The following is a 25,773-nucleotide window of genomic DNA, read 5'->3' as shown; positions in this document are numbered from 1 at the left end:
GAAGGAAGGAAGGAAGGAAGGAAGGAAGGAAGGAAGGAAGGAAACATGCAGAGAGTGGGAGAGGATATAAGTACCCCTCCTCTCTCTTCTTGCCCTCTGATCTATTGTCACAGAAGCCCATTAGGCAAAACCAACAGGAAAATGCAGGGCAAGAGGGGCCTTAGCAATTTAATGCATGGAGATCAGCCTCCTGGGCATAGAGAACAGGAAGGGCTGAAGAATGGGTCAGGTTGAAATGGTAAACTGAGGATAACCATCATTTCTTTCTTGCCACTTATCCTCATCTCCAGAGATAAAATAGCCAGCATTAATCGTCGGGGGTTTATGCTATCAGAATGTTTTCTATGCACATTCCTATCACCAGTTTTTCTTCCAAAGCTAGTATGTTTAATATTTAAATAACTTTAGTGGATCAATTAAAAAGAGGAACATCTAACAAAAAAAGATGCAGGAGACATAAACTGAAATTCACAAGCATACATATGGATAATATAGACCTAACAGAATCAGCCTAGTTTCTAATGAAATAGATGCAAATTAAAACAATGAAATGTGATTATTCATTTATCAAATTGACAAAGAATAAAATTACATATGGAAAATCTGTTCCCAAAGGTGTGGTGGGACAATAATTACAGTCACTGATGGTAGGAGAATAAATTGTTTTATCCTTTCTCAAGAGTAATTTGGCAAGATGTATCCAAAGGTTCATAAGAGTGTTTATATCCTCTCCCTTAGTAATTCTACTTCCAGGAATTTATCCAAAGGAAATATTCAGAAATGCACGTAGGGTGTTATCGCAACATTATTTATAACATGATATATTGCAAAGATATAAGTATTCACAATAGAAGATTTGCAAAATAAATTATGATATGGTCATACAGTGGAAGATTATAAGGCCATTAAAATCATTTTGTAGAAGAATATTTAGTGACACAAGACAATGCATATGGTATTCTATTAAGCAAAATAATCTGAATGTAAGCTAGGATATATTATGTGTTCTATGATCTTAATTTTGTAAAATATTTTCTGTCTGTGGTGTAAAATTATGGATATTTTTATATTCTGTGCAGCTAAAACAATGAATATGTTTTATCTGTACAATTTTTTATATCTATTTGAAAACAGGCAGTTATTCCACAAATAATTCACCTTCTATTTGGCTATATGCAGAGTCCATTTCTCCCCAAATTGGTAGTTATCTTTTTAAATTCTCAAATAAGGTGAGAGGTTGCTAGAATTTGAAAAGGAGATGACAATGCTCTTTTAAATAAATTGGTATGCCAATCTCCATGAAGTAACCGTTTGGATGATTTTTATATTGATGTAGAAATAAATAGTTTGATATTTTTTGAATCTGCATTCTGGAAGATAAAGTGAAATTATCCCTTTGTGTATAATCCAACCTTAGAGTTCTGCGTTCTGCCAACTCTCTAAACCGTGATTGCTAATGGATGAACCAGATCTCAGATTAATGGGACAGTGTTCATTGGAGAGAACTTGAGGGTGAACACCTCCCTTGGTGAGACTGCAATTTTCTGGGTTTGAATTTGTCTTAAGAAAGCTATATGCATACATTTATGTAAATTTATATACATAGATAAAGCAGATCATTTCTCCCCAACTTCTAAGAGGGATTTAGTATACTTTAAACAGTAGGACAAATATGAGTTATTTATATCCATATACATATTCTTATTTATAGCCATTAATTAATCGGTTGTCATCAACATAGAAGAAAAAAGGAGCTCAAAAAAACTAAACAGTGTGAATTTAGCAGTGCTCACCATTAGATCTGAGTGGCAAAAGCAATACAATAATTAAGAAAGATTTTCTACTTTATGAGAATTCATGTCATCAATTTTTTCCACAGTTTGGAATTAAAGTTCTTCAAATTTCATCTATTCTTCTCACACCTTTGCCCATTTTTGATACTGTGACTACTTAGGCATCATAGTGAATAAAAGATCACGCCTTGGATAGGAGTTGTGCCATTCTGGTCCTTAGGAATTTATTGTCTCTGTAAAATAGTGACTGCAACAGACTCACATGAATCTGTCTGATGGCAAATCCTTGAGGTGAAGAACAAAGGCCTGATGCCCACATCCTACTTAATGGCTGATGATCCAGGAAAAGACTTCCCTTTGTCTCAGTTTCTTCTTGTAGGCAATTTGACTAAATGTAAAAGAACTGGGAACAGCTATGGCATTTGCAGCATAAGATGACTGGAGATTTAGTTAGCTAGACTTACAGGACAATGTCTGGCATTATTTTCATTTTTTGATTAATGTATAATTATATACTATAGAATTCAACCTATTTAGTATGTAGTTCTTTAAGTGTGGATAAATGTACACAGCCATGTAATCACTACTACAATCAAAATACACAATACTTCATCTCTTCCCCCAAATTTCCCTATGTGTCTTCCTTGTCAGCTTCTTGCCCAGCCCACGGCCCCTGGCAAACACAAGTCTTTTTTCTGTCTTTATAGTTAAGCATTTTCTGGAATGATATATACATGGAGTCATATAGAATGCAGTCTTTAATTTTGTCTTCTTTCACTTGGCATAACGAATTTGAGATTTATCTGTGCTGTTACATGTATAGTTCATTCCTTTTTATTACTGAGTAGTATTCCATTGGAGGGAATTGACTGCAGTTTATGCATTCATCTGTTGAAGGACATTTAAGTTATTTTCCGTATGGGAAATTACAAAGAAAGGCATCATAAACATTTTTACAGAGTTTTTTTTTTTCTTTTGTTTTTTAGAGACAGGGTCTCACTTTGTTGCCCAGGCTAGAGTGCAGTGGCACAATCATGGTTCACTGCAGCCTCAGACTCCTGGGCACAAGCAATCCTTCCGCCTCAGCCTCCTGAGTAGCTGGGACTATAAACATGAACCACCAAGCCTGGCTTTCGTTTTCTAAACTTTTGTAGAGATGGAGTCTTGCTATGTTGTCCAGGCTGGTCTCAAACTCCTGTCCTCAAGAGATCCTCCCACCTCAGTCTCCCAAAGTACTGGGAGATGTTTTTTTAAAAAAACATAAGTTTTCATTTTACTTAGTAAATACATAGGAATGAGACTACTGACCAGTAGGTATATGACTGATTTTATAAGAAACTTGCAAACCCTTTTGCAAAGTGACCTTACTATTTTATCTTCCTACCAGCAATACATGAGCGTTCCATATGCTCCTCACTTCACCAGCACTAGGTATTGTCAATTTTTTAGCCATGCTAATTGGGGGGTAGCTGTATCTCATTGTGACATCTCATTGCATTTTCCTATGACTAATGATTTTCATAATTTTTCTATGTGCTTATATGCAATCTTTATATTTTCTTTGATTAATGGATGTTCAAATATGTTTACCAGTTTTTTTATTGGATGGTTTATTGTCTTATCATTGGTTTTTGAGATGTTTCTAAAATATATATCTATTTTGAATTTTTTATCAGATAAATCATCTACAAATATTTTCTTCTACTCTGTAGCTGCTTTTTTCACTCTATTCACAATGTTTTTGAAGACTAGAATTCTTAAAAGTTTGATTATCTGTTGATCCTACTAAAGATAACTGAAAGTAGTAGAATAAGGTAATACAAATAAGAAAAATGAGTTTTTCCTGTATAATTTAAAAGACATATACTTGAAATAATAACTATAAATATATGTTGATTGGCACACAATGTATGAAGTTGTATTTTTGATAATAACAACTTAAGAAGAGTACAGTTTGTAAAAGAGTATGTTTTTTGTATACTACTGAGAGTAAGTTAGTATTAATTCAAACTTGATTGTTATCAAATATAGATGTTAATTATAATCCCCCATGTAACCACTAACAGGGAGAAAACCTGAAATAAATGAGAAGGAAAATAAATGAGAAGGGAATCAAAACAGTTTACTAGTAAAACATCAGTTAATCACAAAATAAGGTATAAATAAAGGAATTAAGGGGAAAAACATATAAGACATAAAGAAAACACATTTTAACATCATACAGGTAAGTCTTTTCTTATCACTAATTATATTTAATGCCATGGATTAAAATATTTAATTAAAAAGCATTAATTGGAAGAATGATTTTTTTCTTAAAAACAATCTAACTATATGATGTCTATGCAAGAGACTTACTTTAGTTTCAAAGACACAAGTAGGTTGAAAGTGAGAGAATGGAAAAATATATTCCATTCATATGGCAAAGAAAAGATACCTGGGGTGGCTATACCAACATCACACAAAATAGACATCAGTTCAAAAATTGTTTTAAGAGACAAAGAAGGACCTTATAAATTAATAGAAGTGTCAATCCATCCAGAATATATAAGAATTATAAACATATATGCACCTAGCAACAGAGTCTCAAAATCTGAAGCAAAACCCTTCTTACTATGGACACATAAGTTCATCAGAACAATGATTCGATTTGGTTAAACCTACATTTATGTTTTTCATAATGTTAAACAATAACTGGAAGTAGTGCTAATCTATGTAATCAGTATACATATATAAGCTTAGGAAAAATATACCCAATTTTTTTAAAGGTGCATTTGTAATATATTTAATATTAATAGATCAAAGAAGAAATCGTTGTTTTTATTAAACTGTAAAGATTAATCTTGTCTTGTTTGCCAAAGATCTGCCTAAATTATGTGAATTTGAATCATTAAAACAGTTTTGTGGAAGATGATTTTTAAATCTAGCATATTTTAAATCCATAATATGATATCCTTATTTTCATGAAATTTTAAAAATATTAGATGTATAAAAGCATATATATGGGAATACAAACAGCTCCTTTAAGAGATTTTATATGCCCATGTCTTAATACTATGCAGAGGTAGAAAAACATTACACACACAATCAGAAGTAAAGGCATTTCTGAATTTCAGACACATAGACATACAGGTACAGAGAAATAGAGCTTATAGCTTCAATTCTACAACTTTGTACATAGATCAAGAGTAAACACAGAAAGAGAAAAACTCACTGGCCCGCACATGAAAGAGCTGTTCTACTCCTGGAAGGCATGAAATTCTTAATTGACTTGAACTAAAAAGACCCCAAAAATGACAAACTAGTTATTTGTGTCTCTCACCCAATATAGACTAGATTTCTATAAACCATTAATCTATTTCCAAAGATCGCCAGTGATCAGACCATAAAAATAAATTCCCAATCTGTACTGCCAAAAATTGGGAATAATTTATTTGCCGTAAATATACCAAAAACCAAACAATAATATAAATTTATTTGAGAGAAAAATTAAATATAGAAAAATGAAACATCAACAAAGTTCTGTCGGTGTTTTGGATTCAATTGAGAGGAGTCAAAAACAAACAAACAAACAAAAGCAAAAAACACTCCTGGGCTTGAAGCATGCATGAGGTATACTTCTCTGTCAACAATGTTTACCTGGCTATGGTAGGTAAATCCACTGAGCATGTTGTGAAATCTAAAAGAAGTAAAGGATATTTTAAAACAAGTTAGAATCATGCCAGGAATACAGATATAAAACGAACATGCCTTAAAATATTCCGTTCAACTTATGAGAGAATGGATAGATGTTATAACTGGTTCAAAGGACAATTTGTTAAAAACAGTCATATGGATATTGATCAAGAATATTGAAATTAACTTATAAATAGAGGCAAAACTGGTTTTATTGCAGGTTGGTGAGAAGGTAATTGAACCTCTACTGTACAAAATATTCTACATATCTACCAGTGACCTAAAGCTTACAAAAGAGTTGTAAATATGCTCAAAGACAGTGCAATGTTAGAATCAGATATGTTAAAGTGGTGTCCTCTAGACAAGGAAAAGTTTTCCATTGAAACATATATTTATTTTTGCAATGTTAGAGTCAAGTAGAAAGTAAGAGTTCCTTCTAAAGGAAGTCCAGTCATTAGGGTGAACGATACCTATCATGTACATTTCTAAACCCAGGTCAAATAATGGCCAGGTGGATACCAACAACTAGTCTAGGCATTATAAGCTAAATGTCACTCATTAATAAGGGGCTGGAGAGTGAAGATGCAGTGGACCATGAACTGGCATCTTTAGAATCTAGGCCAGCTGAAGAGTTGAGCTGATTCAATCAGAGCAAAATCCACCAAATATTGTGCCTGGAAAAAAGAGGCATCAAAGCTGCTATAGGCATAGGAAGCAGACCAGCTCTCACTCTGCACAAGTTGAGCTACAGTTCCCTGTGAGCTGTGTAGACCACCTTCTGCAGGAGGGCCACGATACCCGGTATCTTCTTTGTCCGCATGTGATGTCCTTGCCTATCTGACCACTTACATCTGGAGCAACAAGACTCACAGCAACAACAACTAGAGGCTCATCATTCTAATACACGTGTTGATGGTAGTGTACAAAAAAACCCAAGCTCAGCCACCTATTTAAGAATGTACTTATCTTGCAGTGAATAAAATGCCCTGATCCATGAAGAGTTATTGACACATGAGTCTGTACTTTGGCATGAATCTTTGCAGCTCCTTTCAACCTCAACACTGCTCACAGAAAAGGGAGCTCCAATCTTCTAACATCAACAAATTTGATTACAGTTTAAATCTAAGTGTGTACGTCAGACTCCTCTCAGTTCAGTCATTGTATGTTGGAGGTATCTGTGACACATAGACACAGATATATCCCATAGGGAAGTGGAGGGAGAGAAGGGGGTGGTCAGCATGAGGTGTTTGAATCAGTGATTCCAGAGAGGAGCAGCTTCTAATAGGGACCATGCAAGGGGGTGGTTCTGGGTGGGTGTGGCTGGCTGAGTTGGTGGGATACAGAAGACTTCCTCCTTGGCTCTAAGGAAGTCAAGGTCTTGTGAGGACAGGATGCTGACTTGGGCCACCTTTGCATATTGAAGTCCCAGAAAAACTGGTAGTAATTGGGGTGAAGTTGAAGACCATAACTAAGATGCTGAAGTCTTTATTCATCATAGAGAATGTCTAAAGGTCAGATAGCAATGAGGTGGGGGGTGGACAAGATGGTACAACAGTTGGCATAAATTTAAATGAGACATGAGCTTTTACATGAATTGAGAAGGATGGGAGAAACAATTTACCAAATTTATCAAAAAAAGGGTAAAAACAAAGAAAGGAAAAAAACACTCAGCCACTATTTTACAACCCAAATAAAATGCCAAATTATCATATATCTATCCATACTTATTCCTAAATACATTTTTCCCAATAATGGGCTCATAACAGTATATAATTAACATCTTTCCATAGCAAGGCTTAAAGAGTTACATTATTATTTTAATTACTTCTATTCAAAGAATTTCATTTCTTTTCAATAGTCTCTTACTGTTGAATGTTTAAAATGTTCTTATCTACAAATATTGTCATGATCAGAAAACATTAAAGCTAATACTTCACTTATTTAAAAAGAGTAAAAATAATCCACTGGTAATGGGACAGTGATGATGGACAGTGCTGGGTGTTGCAGGTGGAGGCCAGGCTGTGGGAATGCTGTCACATGTGATCTCTTCTATACTGTCACCTCTCTGTCTCACAGGCCCTAAGGTCACCCTCCTTGATGTGGCTCCCTTCTTTTCAAGGTACTTTTCCGAGCCTGATACAAAAATACCAAGCCCCACCATAACCTAAACTCCAGCAAAATATTATCCATGTGACATTTTTCTCCTTTTATTCCATTTAGCTGACAAATTCACCATGTTTGCTCTATGCTGATGGTCTCAGCATTTGAAAAATTGATTAATGTATCCTCCTAACAACTCTATAATGTAAATATTGTTATTATTTCCTATTTTACATACAGGGGAGTAAAGCATAGAGAGGTTACTTTGCCCAAGGTCACCCAGCTAGCAAGTAGCAGAGTCATGATCAGAAACTAGTATACACCTACCTTGTACTGATAAAAATTAAAAATTTTTTAAAAAAGAAGAATTTGTTTAAAAGGTAAGAAACCAGCACTGGCCACTTTCCCTTCCATATTCCTTTTGTTGATGGAAAAGAGCCCCAGGAAGGGCTAATTGCACAAAAAGTAGCAAAACTAAGGACTAAAAGGTTGTGTCTGTGTGTGTGTGTGTGTCTGTTTGCCAGAAGAGAGTGATGTTTTTTAACGATGGGAACCCCTTCATCCTTATTTTATTGAATAAGATAATAACCACCACAGCAGTAATATAATCTAAGGGGCCACAGAGCTGTGACTTTTACAGTCTTGCTTCATTTAAAGAAACCACATCCTTTCTGTTACAGCATCCAAACTTATTAGGACATAACCTTTCAAACCTGAGAGAAAAGGTCAACTTTAACTAGAGAACAAAAGTGGTTTCTGAACCCGGGATGCTTCCATTGTGGCGGGTTCCCCACTTTTCCCCATCTCAGTGCTGTTGAAAATTCAGTCACGTTTGCAGGAATCCAATTACTCCTACAGATTACACAAAGATTATCAAAGTTGTAAACAGCAGAATATTTGCAGAGATCGATGGAGCACAGCAAAGCTCATATTTAACAAGAGAAATAAAAGAAAGAGTACAGCAGCAGTGAGAGAGGAGTATAATGTCACATCATCGTGCTGAAGGTTAAGATGTAATTGAAATCAATGTTAGAGCACAATGTATCCTCCAGGTCTCGTGCACTTTGAGAGCGCAATTCTAATTTTATATCTGAGCAATTCATTTGCCTTAAGCAGGTCCGCTATTAGGAGGGTGGTTTTATTATGTTACCTTGCCATCAGGTTTGAATTTGGTTAGATAGTGGCAAATTAGGTCGTCTTTCGGCAAATGAGATTATGACAGATTGTTCCAAAAAAACCACTGCATCCCTGTATTTGCAGAGATTTAAGAGCAGTGACCAAAGGTGGGATTCTAGAGTAGTTATCAGTCTGGGCTTTGATGCTGAAGGGATATGAGCTGCAGGATCAGTTCCGTTACATGCTACTTGGGTAGCTTTAAGTTGACATCTGCTTCTCGACATCTGCTTCTACGTTACCTCATCTGTACACGCAATTGTTCTGAGAATTAAGTGAGATGTCTTATGAAGGGCTCATAGCAAGCAGTTCTGGACATTATTAGCGTTTTGGGCCAGTTCAACTTATCAAGCCCATCATGTATGCCACCTCCTCCAGGAAGACTTTCCTAATGTCCAAAACCAGAAATGATATCTCCACTCTCAGTAGTTTGCAATTAATTTTTGATTAATGGTTTTATTGAGGTGTCATTTATCTACCATAAAATGGATCCATTTTAAGTATATAATGTAATGATTTTCAATAAGAGTTGTGTAACCATCACCATAATCCAGTTCTAGAACACTTTCATCGCCCCAATAATATTCTTTATGCCTGGTTACAGTGGAGTGGCATCCCCACTCCCAGACCCATGGTGTATCCAAACAACAAAAGACTATTCAGGAATAAAAATGGAGACAATATCGATACATTCTATGACATAGATAAACCCTGAAAATAAAATGTGAAGTGAAAGAAGCACACACACACACACACACACTCACGAGAGAGAGAGTTCATATTGTATGATACCATTTATACAAGATGTCTACAAAGCATGTTTTCTATTTTTACTCTCTTTTGACCTTTGATCTACTTGTGAATTCCTTATACCTTCTAATTGACCTGAAGGAGGGAAGTCAGAGTCATTACTGTCTCCTCCATAACACCTAGTGAATTGCCCTGAGAAACAGTAAGATGCTCAACTAATTTAAAATCCATTGAAAAGCTGGATGGACAGGAAACCAACTAAGTCTTGTTGCTTATAGCAGCAAGTGTTAATTCTGAAGTTATAGGTACGTCTTTTTGACATCAAGACAGTCACTGGTTTTCTAGAGAAGGCTACTTCGTGACCAAGGACTGATGGTGGCCCGGTTTTTCCAGCAACTGGGACATATCCCTGTTTCTTAGGTACCACTCCCGTGGACAGCTACCCTTTACTGAGCTTTTATCATGGACCAGGAAGTATTGGGTGTTTTACTTTCTGTTTTAACTCTAAAACAGCCTATGAGGGAGGTATTATTACTGGTCCCATATTGCTGGTGGGGACAGTGAGACTTAGAGAAGATAAAGAATATGCCTAAGTTCACACAGCCAGCAAGTAGGGAGACAGGATGACAACAAAATACAGTGGTTCTCTTTTTATTTGACTACCCATAAAAAGGTAAGAAAATGGTGCTAGAGAAAAGGCATTTTTTCCCCAGAATTAAACTTTTATCCAAGACCTATTTGTAAAAATAATAATAACAAGAGGCCAGGCGCGGTGGCTCACGCCTGTAATCCCAGGACTTTGGGAGGCCGAGACGGGCGAATCACAAGGTCAGGAGATTGAGACCATCCTGGCTAATGCAGTGAAACCCCGTCTCTACTAAAAAATACAAAACATTAGCCGGGTGTCGTGGCGGGCACCTGTAGTCCCAGCTACTCTGGAGGCTGAGGCAGGAGAATGGAGTGAACCCAGGAGGCGGGGCTTGCAGTGAGCTGAGATCGTGCCACTGCACGGCAGCCTGGGCGACAGAGTGAGACTCCATCTCAAAATAATAATAATAATAATAACAACAATAACAGTTAATGCTTAAATAGTGTTCACTATGAGCTAGGCATTATTCTACGTGTTGTGCAATTATTGACTGTTTAATCTTTATGGTAACACTATGAGATAGATACTGCTATTATCTGATAAGAAAACTGAGGCAGAGAGAAATTAAATAGCTTCCTCAAGGTCTTGTTGCTGGGAAATGAAAGAATTGAAATTTAAATCCAAGCAGCCTGGCTCTAGAACTTGTATTCTACCTCTATTAAACAAATAGCACTTCAAGAGTGGTGTTACACCCCTTATTCCTCAAGCCAAGCATAGGACATGGCCCAATGTAGGCAATGAACATTTGGGAAATTTACCTAGAAATGCTTTGTGAAAGGCACAAGCATGAGAAGGAATGATGACATTTTCTGGGACTCCCTTAGAAGAGCCTGGAGTCTTGAAATAAGCCCAGTGGATGGAAAAGAGTGCCTTGACCCTGAAAATCAGGAGACTCCATTTCTACATTTATTCCTGACCCTTCAGTCACTCATTTACTCAGTCTGCCATTCAACACCCGTTAATTCAGCATATACTGGGTTCCATTCACTGATCTAGACCCTGGGGATACAGTAGAACCCAAGACAGACTTGCTCTCTACTATTCGCAAATGAAAGACAAACAATAATCTAGCAATTTCACAGAAGAGAAGGGTTATGTTAGGACAAATATATGATGCCAAGACACAAAAACAAGTGAATCTACCTGACCAAGGACTCATAAAAGCCTTCCATGGGGAAACAGCTTTCAGATTAAGCCTAAAAAAAGAGTAGCAGGCCAGGTGCAGTGGCTCACGCATGCAATCCCAGCATTTTGGAAGGCCAAGGCAGGTGGATCACTTGAGGTCAGGAGGTCGAGACCAGCCTGGCCAACATGGTGAAACCTTGTCTCTACTAAAAATACAAAAATTAGCCAGGCATGGTGGTGGGTGCCTGTAATCCCATCTACTCGGGAGGCTGAGGCAGGAGAATTGCTTGAACCCAGGAGGTGGAGGCTGAGTGAAACCAAGATGGTGCCACTGCACTCCAGCCTAGGTAGCAGAGCAAGACTCAGTCTCGATTAAAAAAAAAAAAAAAAAAGGAGCAAATCGCCAAGGAAGAGGTGAGGGGACTGTGAACCAGGGTCAATCAATAGAAGGAGTCCTCTACCAGCTTTATGTTTCTACATGTATGTTCTACTACCAATATAGCCGGTCACTAATTGGAAACCCTACAGAAAGGATGGTTTATATTATTCTGTGCAGAATTGAGGAAATAAAGGAGTTTGACTTGCAGATACAGGCAACTTTAGAGTAAATCACAGTAATTAAGGCCTTCTTGGTCAAATAGACTTTTGGTTGAATGCCACTCTTAATCCTGACAACCTCTCTTATTTGAGCTCCTTTATGACAACTGCAATTAAGACACTGAACTAGAGCTCTGTGGTTGCTTCTAGCTTGGTGATTTTTAAAAATCTGATGTCTCTTAACCAACTACATAAATAAAGCCAAAGCGTCCTCTCAGATTCACAGACCAAAATTGCACTCTTGCCTGCTGCTCTAAGATCACGTTGTCATTTGAGATGTTTTATCCAAATGGGCCATAATTCTAAGTAACGCCTAGGCCCTAAGTATTATGCGTAGGTCAGTCCTCCATCCTGAAGCAAAATGCTTTGTAATCAGCAGAGCCATCCTGTGTAATTCACTAACAGCCTTATCATCTGTAATTCCTACCACATCATGGTGGATTCTGGAACATGGGCAAAGATTACACAAATATATATGTACTCACATACATAGAAATCCATATATACACACAAATATACATACACAAAAGCTCATTATAGAGTTAATAGTTAAGAAATCACTCGAACAATTCAGCCATTTGGTATGTGGAGATTCCACCATATTTTGGAAGCAGGTTGGAAGAGGTTTAGGCCATGGGAGGGTATGTGGAGTCACTCATTTTCCAAAGTGAAAGAAGTACAGTTGACCATTAGTCCAAGCTATGGGTGGTCACCTTAAAGTTATTTGACTTTTCCTTGTTAGGTTGTAGGAGTTCTTTATATATTCTGGATATTAGTCCATTATGAGATATATGATCTGCAAATATCCTTCTCCCTTTCTGCAGGTTACCTTTTCACACTGTTGATTGTAGAATGTGATGCATGAAAGTTTTTAAGTTTGATGTAGTTGCATTTTTCTATTTTTACTTTTCTTGCCTGTGCTTTTGGTGTCATATACAAAAAGTCATTCCCAAATCCAATGTCATGAAGATTTTCCCCTATGTTTTCTTCTAAAAGTTTTATAGTTTGGAGTCTTCATTTAGGTCTTTAATCTATTTTTAGTTTTTTAAAAATATATTGTAAATATATGGTAAAATAAGGATCCAGCTTTATTCTTTTGCATGTGGAGATCTAGTTTTCCCAATAACATTTGTTTAAGAGACTTTGCATATATATTCATATAGTAAGATATATTTCAAATAATAAATAAAAAATAATTTTAAAGTGAAGTAGTGGCCGGGCGCAGTGGCTCATGCCTGTAATCCCAGCACTTTGGGAGATCAAGGAGGGTAGATCACCTGAGGTCAGAAATTCGAGACCAGTCTGACTAACAAGGTGAAACCCCATCTCTATTAAAAATGCAAAAATTAGCCGGGCATGGTGGTGCATGCCTGTAATCCCAAGTACTCAGGAGGCTGAGGCAGGAGGATCACTTGAACCTGGTAGGTGGAGGTTGCAGTGAGCCGAGATTGCACCACTGCACTCCAAGCTGGGCAACAGAGGAAGACTCTGTCTTTTTTAAAAAAAAAAAAAAAAAAAAAAGTGAAGTAGTTATGAGGCAGTAAGACTCTTTCCAAGCTATTCTGAAAACGGCTGTTGTAGAGTACTGCTAAGGAAGGAAATGGCTTAAAAACTCTCCTCAGGAGAGGATGAACTAGGGAAGGCTCATCCCACAGTGTTGTGTGATCCTCCAGCCATTCTTTCACAATTATGTTTGCAGATAGTGGTGGGGAATGATAAAGAATTCTGCATTCTTTCAGGAAAGACTGAAGCCACTTCACTTTTATTTTGATTTAATAATAAATCAAAACATGATGTATTTTTTAATTTAAGTGTCGATATTAGCTGATCACATCATAGTCCAGTCATTTCTCCTAAGTGTCTTTATGAGAATTATTTAATTTCACCTTTACAATATTCTTATAAGGTTAGGTTCTAGTATTAGACGTATTTTACTGATGAGAAAACTGAACCTCAAATATAGCAAGTTTTGCAAAGTAAAAAAGCTAGAAAGTAGCAAAGCCTGAATTCAAACTAGGTATGTTTGCACCCAAAGCCTTTGCTCTCAACTACTATGCTTTCCTGACTTTTATATAGTTGTATTTAAACATAATCTGAGTACAAAAGGTTCAGTTTTTTTTTTCTTTTCTGCAATGGAATAAAAGCGCTCACATTCCTCTATTTTCGACTTCCTGTTTTAAGGTACTAACTACATATTTCATAAAGCACAGAATGATGAATTTTGGCATGAGATCCCTCCCATGTTCGCTCTGTCTTTTATGGTAACTCTAAAATATAATATGAAAAGCAGAGTGAGACAAACCTCCTGGGATTGCTTATAACAACCTGCTATAAATCTATTATTATGAATAATAGCTTTCTTTATTAGTTCTTCAGCTGCCAATAATTTTTTGCATTATTTAAATTTTAAAAATGAGTTTATATCTCCCTGACTAATCACTTTTATTTCCAGCAATTTAATCTAAGAAATAACCGAATAAGTGTATTCCGGTGTTGTTTTTTGTTGTTTAGCAGGGATTCTCAGTTTTTCTCATTGATGCCTTGATTTTTTTTGTTGTTGTTACTGTTGTTGTTGTTGTTTTTGTTTTTTGTTTTTGTTTGTTTGTTTGTTTGTTTTTTTGCTATGACTTTTCCTTTTTGTTATTTTGGTGGAACTCTAAATAAAGATGCCACGTGTCCTCTGGGCCAAATGGTGAACATGGATGCAAGACAAACCCGGTGGATCTTCTTCCTGGACTTCAATCAGAAAATGGTTGAAATGGACACAGCTGCATGGTAGTTGCATCAATAGACTTCCCATTATTTCTGCTATTGGATTTTCAGGACCTCCTTTTTGATGTCTACTTATTCCATTTGTGATCCAAGTTTGTGAGCTCCATCAATCATTCCCACAAATTCCTCTTATCCCCTTTCAAATTCAAGCTAGTCATGATTGACTGCTGTTTCTTACAACATGTGATCCCAACTGAAATGCAATCCAAAAATATAATGCACTTATCATCATTTTGTTCATAATGGTGAAAAAAACTGTAAATGATCTAAATGTCCTATAACATGAGAACAGTTTAAATAAATAAAGGTTAATTCAAACAACGAACCACTCAAATTGGTGATATAGATTTCACATAGTTTATTAATTTATAGTCAACATAATTATTGATTTGCAAAATGTTTGCTAATTATTTTTATTTTTATTATTTTTTTATTATTTATTTATTTATTTATGAGCTGGAGTTTCTTTCTTGTTGCCCAGGCTGGAGTGCAATGGTGTGATCTCGGCTCACTGCAACTCCACCTCCTGGGTCCAAGTGGTTCTCTTGCCTCAGCCTCTCAAGTAGCGGGAATTATAGGTGCCCGTCACCAGGCACAGCTAATTTTTTTTTTGGATTTTTAGTACAGACAGGGTTTCACCGTGTTGGCCAGGCTGGTCTTGAACTCCTGACCTTAAAGGATCCTCCCACCTTGGCCTCCCAAAGTGTTGGGATTACAGGCGTGAGCCACTGTGCCCAGCCCAAAGCCTAAGTTTTAGTATAAGACTGATGTGTCTTCAGATGCCGCCTCTGCCATTTGCATGCTGTGTGACTTCAGCCTGGCAGCTCAACCTCTCTGAGCCTCAGTTTCTGCAGCTGTAAAATGGGGACCAGAACTGTCTCTACTCCCTAGGGTTGGAGGGAGAGCCCTCAGTGTGACCCCCGGTGTGGAGTAGGGAGGGGTTCAGCACTGAGGAGTTTTCTCTTGCTAATTATTTTTAAAAGTAAGTTACAGAACAGTATGTGTAATATGATTCATTATATAATATCATCATACACCTACACATTAATGGTCATTTTTCCTGAGTAGTAGGGTTGTGAAGGTTATGCCGTTTTCCTCTATTTTCTAATGTTCCTTCAATAAACTTGCATTTCTTAGGACTAAAAAGTGTTATTTTAATTTATGCTCATATGAACAAATAATAATACATTTTTTTTCCAGAGGAATTGTTAAGTCACAGCTCTAGAAAATAAAAATGAGAATACCAAATACATTGTTGCCGAGAGTTTCAATAAAGCACCACAGATTTTCATGGGACTAAGTTCCTGTTCCATTTTTTTGCAGCCTAAGCAATAAGCTGAATCACAAACAATGAAAATTAGTTGAGAGAAGTGTCAATGGCTTCGAGAAGGGGAAAAGCAATTGGCTGACTTTATCACAAATCAACTTATGATTAGTTATCCTTTAAAGAGAGCCAGAGTTGTAAGGTGAGAAAAATCACTGAACTGGAGTCCAGAGAAATGTGTTTTCACCCTGGATCTGTCACTAACCAGCTCTATATCATTGGACAAATCACTTAACCTTTTAGTCCTAATCATATATAAAATGAGGGGCAGAAATAGATTATCTCTGTAGTTTCTCCAGACTCTAAAACTCTGTGATTTATAAAAGGGCAGAGAAACTAATTTCTATGTTCAAATTGTTGTATTATCTGTCTGGCATCTCTTCTGGTCACAGCAACCAGCACTGAAGTGGAAAGCTAATCTCAAAACCATAAAGTCCTTGATAAATCAGAAATAGCCAGTAAAGTTATTCTTTCTAAAGGGGAGTCAGTGGTTGGTTCAGACTTCAGCATGTGCCTCAAACAGAACGAATGAGACTGACACTAATAATATCTCCAGGATGAATTAGAACAGAGGCCCTTTCTTTCTGCTAGAATTGATGAATTTTCAAAATGGTTGCCCTTGGAGCTGTCTTTGCCAGCAGAAGAGAAGAACCTGAATGAAAATTATACCAATAGAGAGTGAAGTGGATCAAAGATGAGAAGAAAGATAAAACTCTGATAACATTATTTGAACAACTGAATCCTAACTGTTCCTGAATTCATTATCATAGTCAGTTAGCTTCCCTTTTATAAAGCTTAAGTTTGCTTAAATTGGATTACTCTTGCTTTAGCAAAAGGGCCTTGGTTTAACTAATTTCTTTATATGTTTATAATCATTTGCATAGAGTAAACCTACATGATATATATTATAAAAACAAAATTTATAATAACAAATGTATCTGCCCAGGGAATCACTCATTTCATCCTTATTCTCACAAAAAATTTGGAAGATAGGTATTATTACTTTATGTTAGGGACAGAGAATATGAGACTTAATGAGGTAAAATTGTTGGACCAAGATAAGTCAATAAATTTGCCTTACTTTGGAAATAACGAAGAGTGGCTGTGGTTGGTCATTTTTTGATTATTTGTTTCTCATGAGACCTGTTTACAAAACTGAAATTTAATTTTCATATCTCACTTCTACCTTGGGCTATGATCTAATATTTATATAGCACTAAGTTTTTGGCAAAGATGTTGCTCTTTTTCAAAGATTTGTTACTTACAAACAAGGGTGTATGATAGAAACCTATATTTTCCACCATCTTGGATCATGACGGAGATGCATTTTTCCAGAAGGAGCTTCGATCCCTGAAGATTTTGTGAAAGAAAACCACCATACCAGCCTTGGATGGCCTTCTTCTCAATCTTCACGTGAAGGAGATAAGCTCTGATCTTTTTTTAAGCCACTTTGTTTTTCAGACTCTCTCAGTTGCTGCCAAATAGAATCCTAGCTGATCCAGTGCATTTTGCTGAACCAATTCATTTATCACAGAACTGTAAAATTGTAAAGCTGGAAGGAAGCTTTTAGGTCATTAAGTCCTATATCCACATTCTAGAAAAGAAGAATCGAGTCTTTAATGAGAAGAGTATTTTGTTAGAGATGAATCAATCATCATTTTATTTTTTCCCGTGATATGTTAAATACCCTTGCATCTGAATTCAATGGCATGAAATACATGGCACCCTAATTTTTCCAATTAGCCAGTTTGGTTTTGAACTTTCTTCGAAAGTTTATAAAGTTGACATTTATGAAAACACCAATGTGTGACACATACTCAAAGCTCAATCAATACCATTTTATTCTTTCATATGGGGGACGCAGCTCTAATCTACAGTTTGAATAGTGTAGAACAATGTAGTAAATATTCATTTTGGAAGGCAGATGCAATTTGGGATTGAATTCACAAACTTATCCATTTAACATTATTTAACCTCTCAGATCCTCATTTTTTAAGATGTAAAAATAGGTTAATTGGATATCACATGGGTTGGGACAATGATTAGGCATAATGTGTCTAAAGAGTCTAGTACATAGTAATCAACAATTATAGGCTATTAGTAATATTATGGTTCCACTGCCACTCTCCTGCAACATACTTACCTTAATATAACAGAAGTTAACCTCTTAGAGGAGGACTAAAAGAGACAAAGAGATTAGATACAGTCTGACTTCAGGGTCTTACTTTCTTTTCATTGTTCTTACTGAAGGACATGATGGAATAACTAAAGTCCATTTTAAGTATACTTAGAAATACAATTGGAAAAAAGACAATTCTAATTAGCTTGTTCTCTTTTGAGTAAAAATTGGATAAAATTTGGAAAAACTTTGTGAACTTTGGCATGAATACAGAATCAGAAAACAACAACTGTTGTCTCACACAATTGGGAATTCATGAAAGCTTCAGGGGCATGACTGAAACTACATCTTCAATCTGCATATCATCAGGTTGCTATTATACACCCTCTTTCTTTCTCCTCTCTCTCTCTCTCTTTCTCTCTCTCTGAGTCATAGCTCTGCCTCTATCTATTTTGGCTTTTCTATTACATGAGTTTCCCCAAGAAGATGGCAAAGACATCCACCAATAGCTCTAAGCTTACATCTTATAATCATTTTAGCCTACCTATCAAAAAGAGAATGTCACTTTCCCAACAGTATTTGAAAAATGAAAATAGTAGAGAAGAAGTAGCTTATGTGTGGCTTTGTGTGCCAGAAGAAGTTCAGCAGTTTCGCTTCATCATGAAAGCTATGCAGAACCTCTGAAAGTTTTCAAGTTGGAAATGTAATTCTGTCTCCTGAAATGAAAATGTAATAGACGAGCAAGAGTAAGGGTATGAAAATGAATTAGGAGATAGTTTCAGAAATTTAGGTAGAATATTAGATTATGAATTAAATAATGCCAACAGAGGCAGAGAAGAAGATTCTGAATTAAGAAATAATTTTGAGGTCAAGTTGATAGGCTATTGCTACCTCCAGGGGAAGAGAGAAGCAGAGGGAATGGCTCAGGATATTTCCAATTTGGGCAACTGAGTAGGTCTTAATGGAGTTCACTTAAACTGGTAATCTAAGAAGAATGTGAGAAGAAATGAGGAGTTCAATGGGCATTTTGTGTGCAACTTGTTTGTGTCTTCCACAAGCAGACATGTTTGCAATTGAAAATATATCTAAAGCACTGCAGAAATCTGGAGTCTGGAAACACCATGTAATACAGTACTGAAGACAATCCTGAGAGTCACACTTCAAGGGGATAACTGACAAATGAGAATGAATTCAAGGAAGGACACCGTGATGATGAAGTGTCTAAGAGTTGTGTCAGGTGGCAAGGTGTCTTATCCATCTGCTTCTTAGTATTACTGTGAACAATTACATTATTTCAAAGTGTGCAGGACTTCCCCTGGAAATACTAAAACTTCATGAAAGGAAATTATTATTAGTAATCAGGGAAGGAAAGAGTTTGCCTGACTCCAAAAGGCAAACAGTATGGCAGCTACTAAAGAATGGAGAAATATACTATTATTGCATCTTTTAAATATCTTCAAGGAGTAGATTAAAAAATTGTCTGCAGGAAAAGAGGGTCTTGAGAACATTTCTTGTGCCTAAAATAACTCTCCTCATGCCCTTTGGGACTCTGTAGAAATACATTTACAGAGGTAAGAGAAAAAGCAAAGTCTAGTAATGTGCATTAGACCCAGAGAACATTGAAAAAAAAATAATGTCAATTGTTCTGTATTTGCAATTGAATACCTTCTGCTTATGCCTAGTGAGGTTTGTCAAGCGAATGAAATTTGGCACTTGCTAGCATTTCTATAGGAAATGAATGAAAGATTAAAGCCATGGAAATTTTAGCACTAGGAAGTACCTTAGAGATGTTCGGTACAACCCACACCTACTTACTTTATAACTGTGAAGGTGAAGATCAGGTAAGTCAAATGACATCCTCAAATTCTGAAAGCTAGTTTAGAAGAAGAGTAAGTGCTGGAACCAGGTCATCTTGAAAATGTCTTTTCTCTTTCATTCTGTAGGAAATATACCACTGCTGTCGCTGCTGACACACAGGCATGGGTTATGCTCCCACTGAAGGTCACACAATAAAAAGAAAAAAAAAGTGATTTGATTTTATTGTAAAGTGATGCCTTTCCTTTTTTTTGTTGTTGGTTTGAAAGAGGAAGATGAAGCATTCAGCTTATCCACTTTAAACATTAATAATGGAGAACACACTCTTTTCATGAACAAACGTTGAAGAACTTCTTTGAGCTCCTGAGAGGCCAAAGAGAGAAGATGGAAAATCAGAAAAAAGAAAAAAGATATATGTTAGGATATAATGAGGAACAGGAAAGCGAGAAGATGAAGAGGGGGAAAAGTAAGAAAAGGAGAGAGGTGACAAAGGAAGAAGATGGGACGTAATAGAAAAAGGAAAAAAAACAAGATGGAAATTATTAATCCATATGTGCAGCAGCAAGGAAACAGATATGGAGAGGGAAGAAAAATTCTCCAAAATTAGACAAAGAGCACAGGGTATGTGAGATGAATTTACAGAATCAATAGTTTTTACCTGGCTATTCACCTGGGAATAGGCATCAGAGAAAATAATGTCCAGTTAACACTATTCTTTAGACAATCTCTTTATAATTAAGAATGTGTTATTAATATCTACCATTTTCATTTTATTTCAGGATCAAGGAGTACCTGCCCTCCCTCCCCCGTTGGAGTCCCTAGTGTCTATTCCCACTTTTATGTCCATGTGTACCCAGTGTTTAGCTTCCAATTATCAGTGAGAATACGTGGTATTTGTTTTTCTGTTTCTGTGTTAATTCACTTAGAATAATGGCCTCCAGCTGCATCCATGTTGCTGCAAAGGGCATAATTTCATTCTTTTTTTCTTTTTTTGAGATGGAGTCTCACTCTGTTGCCAGGCGGGAGTGCAATAGGGCAATCTCTACTCACTGCAACCGCTGCCTCCAGGGTTCAAACCATTGTCCTGCCTCAGCCTCCTGAGTAGCTGAGACATGCTCTACCATGCCTGGTTAATTTTTGTAGTTTTAGTAGAGACAGGGTTTCATCATGTTGGCCAGGCTGGTCTCGAACTTCTGATCTCGTGATCTCCCTGCCTATTCTTTTCTATGGCTGTATAGTATTCCATGCTATATATGTACCATGTTTTCTTTTTCCAGTCCACCATTAATGAGCACCTAGGTTGCTTCCATGTCTTTGCTATTGTGAATAGTGCTGCAAGGAGCATACAAGTGCATGTCTTTTTGAATATCTACCATTTTCCAAGTCCCTATTGTGTACCAGGTACTCTACAAGCATCTGGGATGACCCTCAGAACAACCTACCATGTGAGTATTATCATATTTCCTGACCAGAAAACCAGGCTCCTGAGGTAAGTCACTTGCCCCGGTTCCCCAGAAAACAACTGCCTCTTTTTATTTAGAAGTTTCATTATATGTGAAATGAGATTAATCTCTCCCCCAAATAAATCAGGAATATTTTATAAATTATGAAGGAGGAACTTAGATTTTTAGAAATATATATTGGGGCACCAGCACATCGTTTTATTCTGTTGTAATTCAGCACTAAGAATACTACCGGAGCCTTGCTCAAAACCTAGTTGCTCAGTAAATAAGTGAATAACTGAATGAGTCCATGAATGCCCCTGAATCCACTGAGCATTCAGCACCCCATGATGGACGTTGAAGATACAGAGACACCAGATATGGGAACAACTATAAAACAGTTTGATGAAAATTGAGGCTGTAATTAGAAAACAGGAGCAAACCAAACCAAGATGCAGATTTTGGGGTCCCACATTCTGAATTTCAGTTTCCTGGGGGTGGAGGGAGGATCAGAAATTTGCAATGTAAAAAATTCCCCAGGTGGCTTATATATTACAGTAAAGCTGAGAACCACCATCTGGTGCAAAGTTTCCCAAACTGACCCAATCACAGGAGTCACCCAAAGCATGCATGAAACACACAGAGTCCAGGGTCCCAGCCCAGACCGAGAGAAGCAGAGGGAGCAACAGTGGGTTAATGTGTCTTTCTTTGCTGGTCAGCTGCAGATTGCTGGATGTTTGATAAATTGCCCCAGCCTAAAGGGAAAGAGCTGAGAAGAAAGCCAATTATAAATTATGGAGTGAATATTTCCCAATTATGCTGAGGACTACGTTGGTTGTGATGTTCTTCTTCAACACGACCCGAGAACAAGAATTCCTAATATAATTACAATAATCTTTAATTAGGAGCTTTCTCTCTGCAGGGCACAAGGGCTAAGATCATTCACTCAAAGAGCATCTCATTAAATTCTCACAGCAATACTAGGCAGCCAGCATTTCACTATGGCCTTGTTTGAAATGAGGAAACCGAGTCTCCAAGAGCTTATGTCACTCAGATATGTCACTCAGCTAGGAATGAAGGAGCTAAAATTTAAACCCAGGTCTGATTGGCTGAAAGTCTCCACTGATAATTTCTATGCTCCTTTATCAATTACATTTTTGTTTATTCTGCTCTGAGCCTCTCCGCTACCCTGGGCTGCCATTGTATCTCCAAATTTTCCTCTACTGTCCTGTAACCTGCTCAGAAACTTCTTTTTGCTCGGGGCTAATTGTTCCCTTTGGCTCCAGATAACATCCACCAGGGTCACTCTGTTTCGAGGGGGGATGCTGGACTAAAGGTGGAAGTTGAGAGGCTACTTAAGAAGTTGTAGGATCATAGGTAACTCTTATAGCTACAGACCAGCTCTCAGTTATTTGATCTGTCAAATAGGAATATTAAAGTATACCTTGCCAGGCTGTTATGAGAAAGAAAAAAATAGCGTAAGTAAACTGGCACATGTCGGGAATGACTCTGACAAAAATTAATTCCCTCCTCTTCTCCACCTACCTGAACTGAACTTCTCACTGAATCTGAGTGGCAGGGAGTTCTGCTGTCACCAGGAGTCAACTGGTGGGTGAAAGATGTGTGCTCATAGAGTACTTCCACATGATATTTTCATTGCACAAAAGATCACAATTTTCTTCTCATCCGTGTCCCGCCGCAGTGCATGGGGCTGTGTCTGGCAAATAGGGATCAAATAGTGTTTGTTGAACAAAAGACTTCCACATGAAGAACTACTAAGCCCATTCCCATGCACCGTCTCCCTTACATTTCCTTTTAATTCTGGCAAGCTTAACCTAGCAGTTTAAAGCATGCGATCCAAGGCTGAACAATTTGAGATCAAACCCTGCCTCCACCACTTACTACCTGTGTGATCTGGGGCAAGTTACATAATGTCTCTGTGTCTCAGTTTCCTTATCTGTAAAATGGGGGAATGATAACATACCAACGTCATGGGGTGACCATGATCATTTAATGTAATAGACATATACATATAAAGCACTTAGAACACCACCTGGTCTATGAGGCATGTGATTTTAATAAAAGTCAGTTACTATCATTATTATAATCTCCCATTTTACACATGAGAAAGTTAAGGCTCAAGTGTTCAAATGACTTATCTGCAGGCATAAAGTGAGTCAGTGGCACAGCCACTGCCTTAGACATCTGGGCTTCTCAAGTTTTCCCTTGGGCTCGGAGAGGGACTATGGAGAACAGGAGATGGAGAAGAAAGGGAAAAGTCAAGAATTTTCCAGAAGGGAGTTCCTCACCCCTTTTCCCGGGAAGGATTGTAAGCTCTCCCTCCCTCCCCATCTTTCTCTCCTTTCTCTCTTGCCCCCATCCACACATTTCAAGGAGCTATTCTTATGGTTGGCTAGCAGCAGGATGCCAAACACCCATTGAAAGAAATGACCTGTACTAAGCGCCATGGTCTTGACACAGCTTTATTAAAAATTAAGTTGCAAATTATAACACTCACTGGGGAAGACTTGCTTTCCTCCCAATTACAGTTAATAGAACAAAATTAATGTAGCAATTAATGTGGCTGCTCTTACAGCCCAGCCCACTGCACAGGGCCACAGCTCCTGTGCTTACCATGGCCTGATTACAGAAGAACTAGGGCCTGGAGCTTAATAAAGTTTTGCTTTTCCTGTGTTTAAACTCTCAGGCCATAACTTACTTAAGAAACACACAAAAAAAGAGATTATTTAACATTTTAGAGGTTCCCATGAGCCATAAATCATTTTCACACACGCCGTATTTGTTGAAAAGGACAGAATACATTCAATTTTACAGTATATTAAACTTCATCTAATTTGAACGTAAGAACAGACCAGCAAAATAAATGACCAATTTCTGAAGCAGAAATTACCATTTGGTTGGTGCCATTACAGAGCTGCTGGTATTTTATCATGTTCTTAACATAATATTGCTTGTCTAGCGATGCATAGTTATAATGCTATTCCAAATTAGAAGACGGTGAAAGAGAAGTGCATACAGTTTTTTTTAATAGGCGTCATTTGTCAGATGTTATTCTGAGGGCTTTGTGCTGATGATAATATGCAGATTAAAGTAGAAGTAAATAGGGAATAAAAGGAGCCGCCTCCAGGAGAAGTGGTTCCGACTCCTGAACTCATAGGAGCCTCAGCTGTCAGTAAGAGAGGGATGACCAGGTGGCCACAGCCTCTAGACGCAGATAACAATAATTAATTTGTGCTGAAGACTTCCAGGGAAAAGGAAGCTTCTGGTGTTCAACAGAAAAAAAAAAAAAATGCTGCCTGGAATTCCAATGTGGCATCTCAGTTCCTACAACAGCAATTGTAGTGCACACCACTGGCAGAAGGCTGCGTCATTTATGAAACACTTTCACATTCGTTATCACACTGAGTGTGCCAAGAAACCCCCAGAGATAATCCCCTCATTTTCTAATTAAACCTCTGTTACAGAGGAGAAGAAGGAGGCTTGACAGGGAAAAGAGGACTTGCTGGAATGGTCAAAGCTAGGAAGTAGCCGGGCAGTGATGCAAAGTTAGGCGGGTCAGGTTCTATTCATCAATTCAGTCATTTCATCAACAACAGTGATTAAGCACCTATCAGGCACCATACTGTGTGCCAAGTGCTGTGAATAATATAGACCTTGGATCTTGACTTGTTGGAAAGCTCATAGTCTAACAAGGTAGCAGTCAGTGCACATAGGTGAAATGCTTGGATCTTAGAATTAAACTGCCTGGGTTTGAATCCCAGCTAAGTCATTTACAAGCTGTTTGACCTTAAGAAAGTTACTTAACCTCTCTGTGCCTCACGTTTCTCATCTGTGAAAAGGACACACTAGTAGCACTTACAGCTTAGATGTGTAAAAATTCAATCAGTGACATGTGCTTTACATAATGTTAACTGTTATTATTTGCTTTATGCCCAACCTTTCAACTCCCTGGCCACATCCTAATTCAGGTCACCAACATCTGTCACCTGGAGTTCTCTGCTACCTACCTGGTTTCCCATCTCCACCAGTCAGTGCTACACAGAAAAGCCCATATGCAATTCCTCGAAGAACTCAAAACAGAACTACCATTTGACCTAGCAATCCCATTCCTTGGTGTATATCCAGAGGAATATAAATCATTCTACCATAAAGACATATGCATGCATGTGTTCATTGTAGTACTATTTACAATAGCAAAGACTTGGAGTCAACAAAAATGTCCATCAGCGGCAGACTAGATAAAGCAAATGTGGTACATATGCACTGTGGAATACTATGCAGCCATAAAAAGAATGAGATCATGTCCTTTGCAGGAATGTGGAGGGAACTGGAGGCCCTTATCTTTTTTTTTTTTTTTTTTTTTTGAGACGGAGTCTCGCTCTGTCGCCTAGGCTGGAGTGCAGTGGCGTGATCTCGGCTCA

This window comes from Piliocolobus tephrosceles, chromosome 17 (assembly GCF_002776525.5).
Source record: "Piliocolobus tephrosceles isolate RC106 chromosome 17, ASM277652v3, whole genome shotgun sequence".
Taxonomy (NCBI): Eukaryota; Metazoa; Chordata; class Mammalia; order Primates; family Cercopithecidae; genus Piliocolobus; species Piliocolobus tephrosceles.
Note: the sequence above shows the minus strand (reverse complement) of the source record.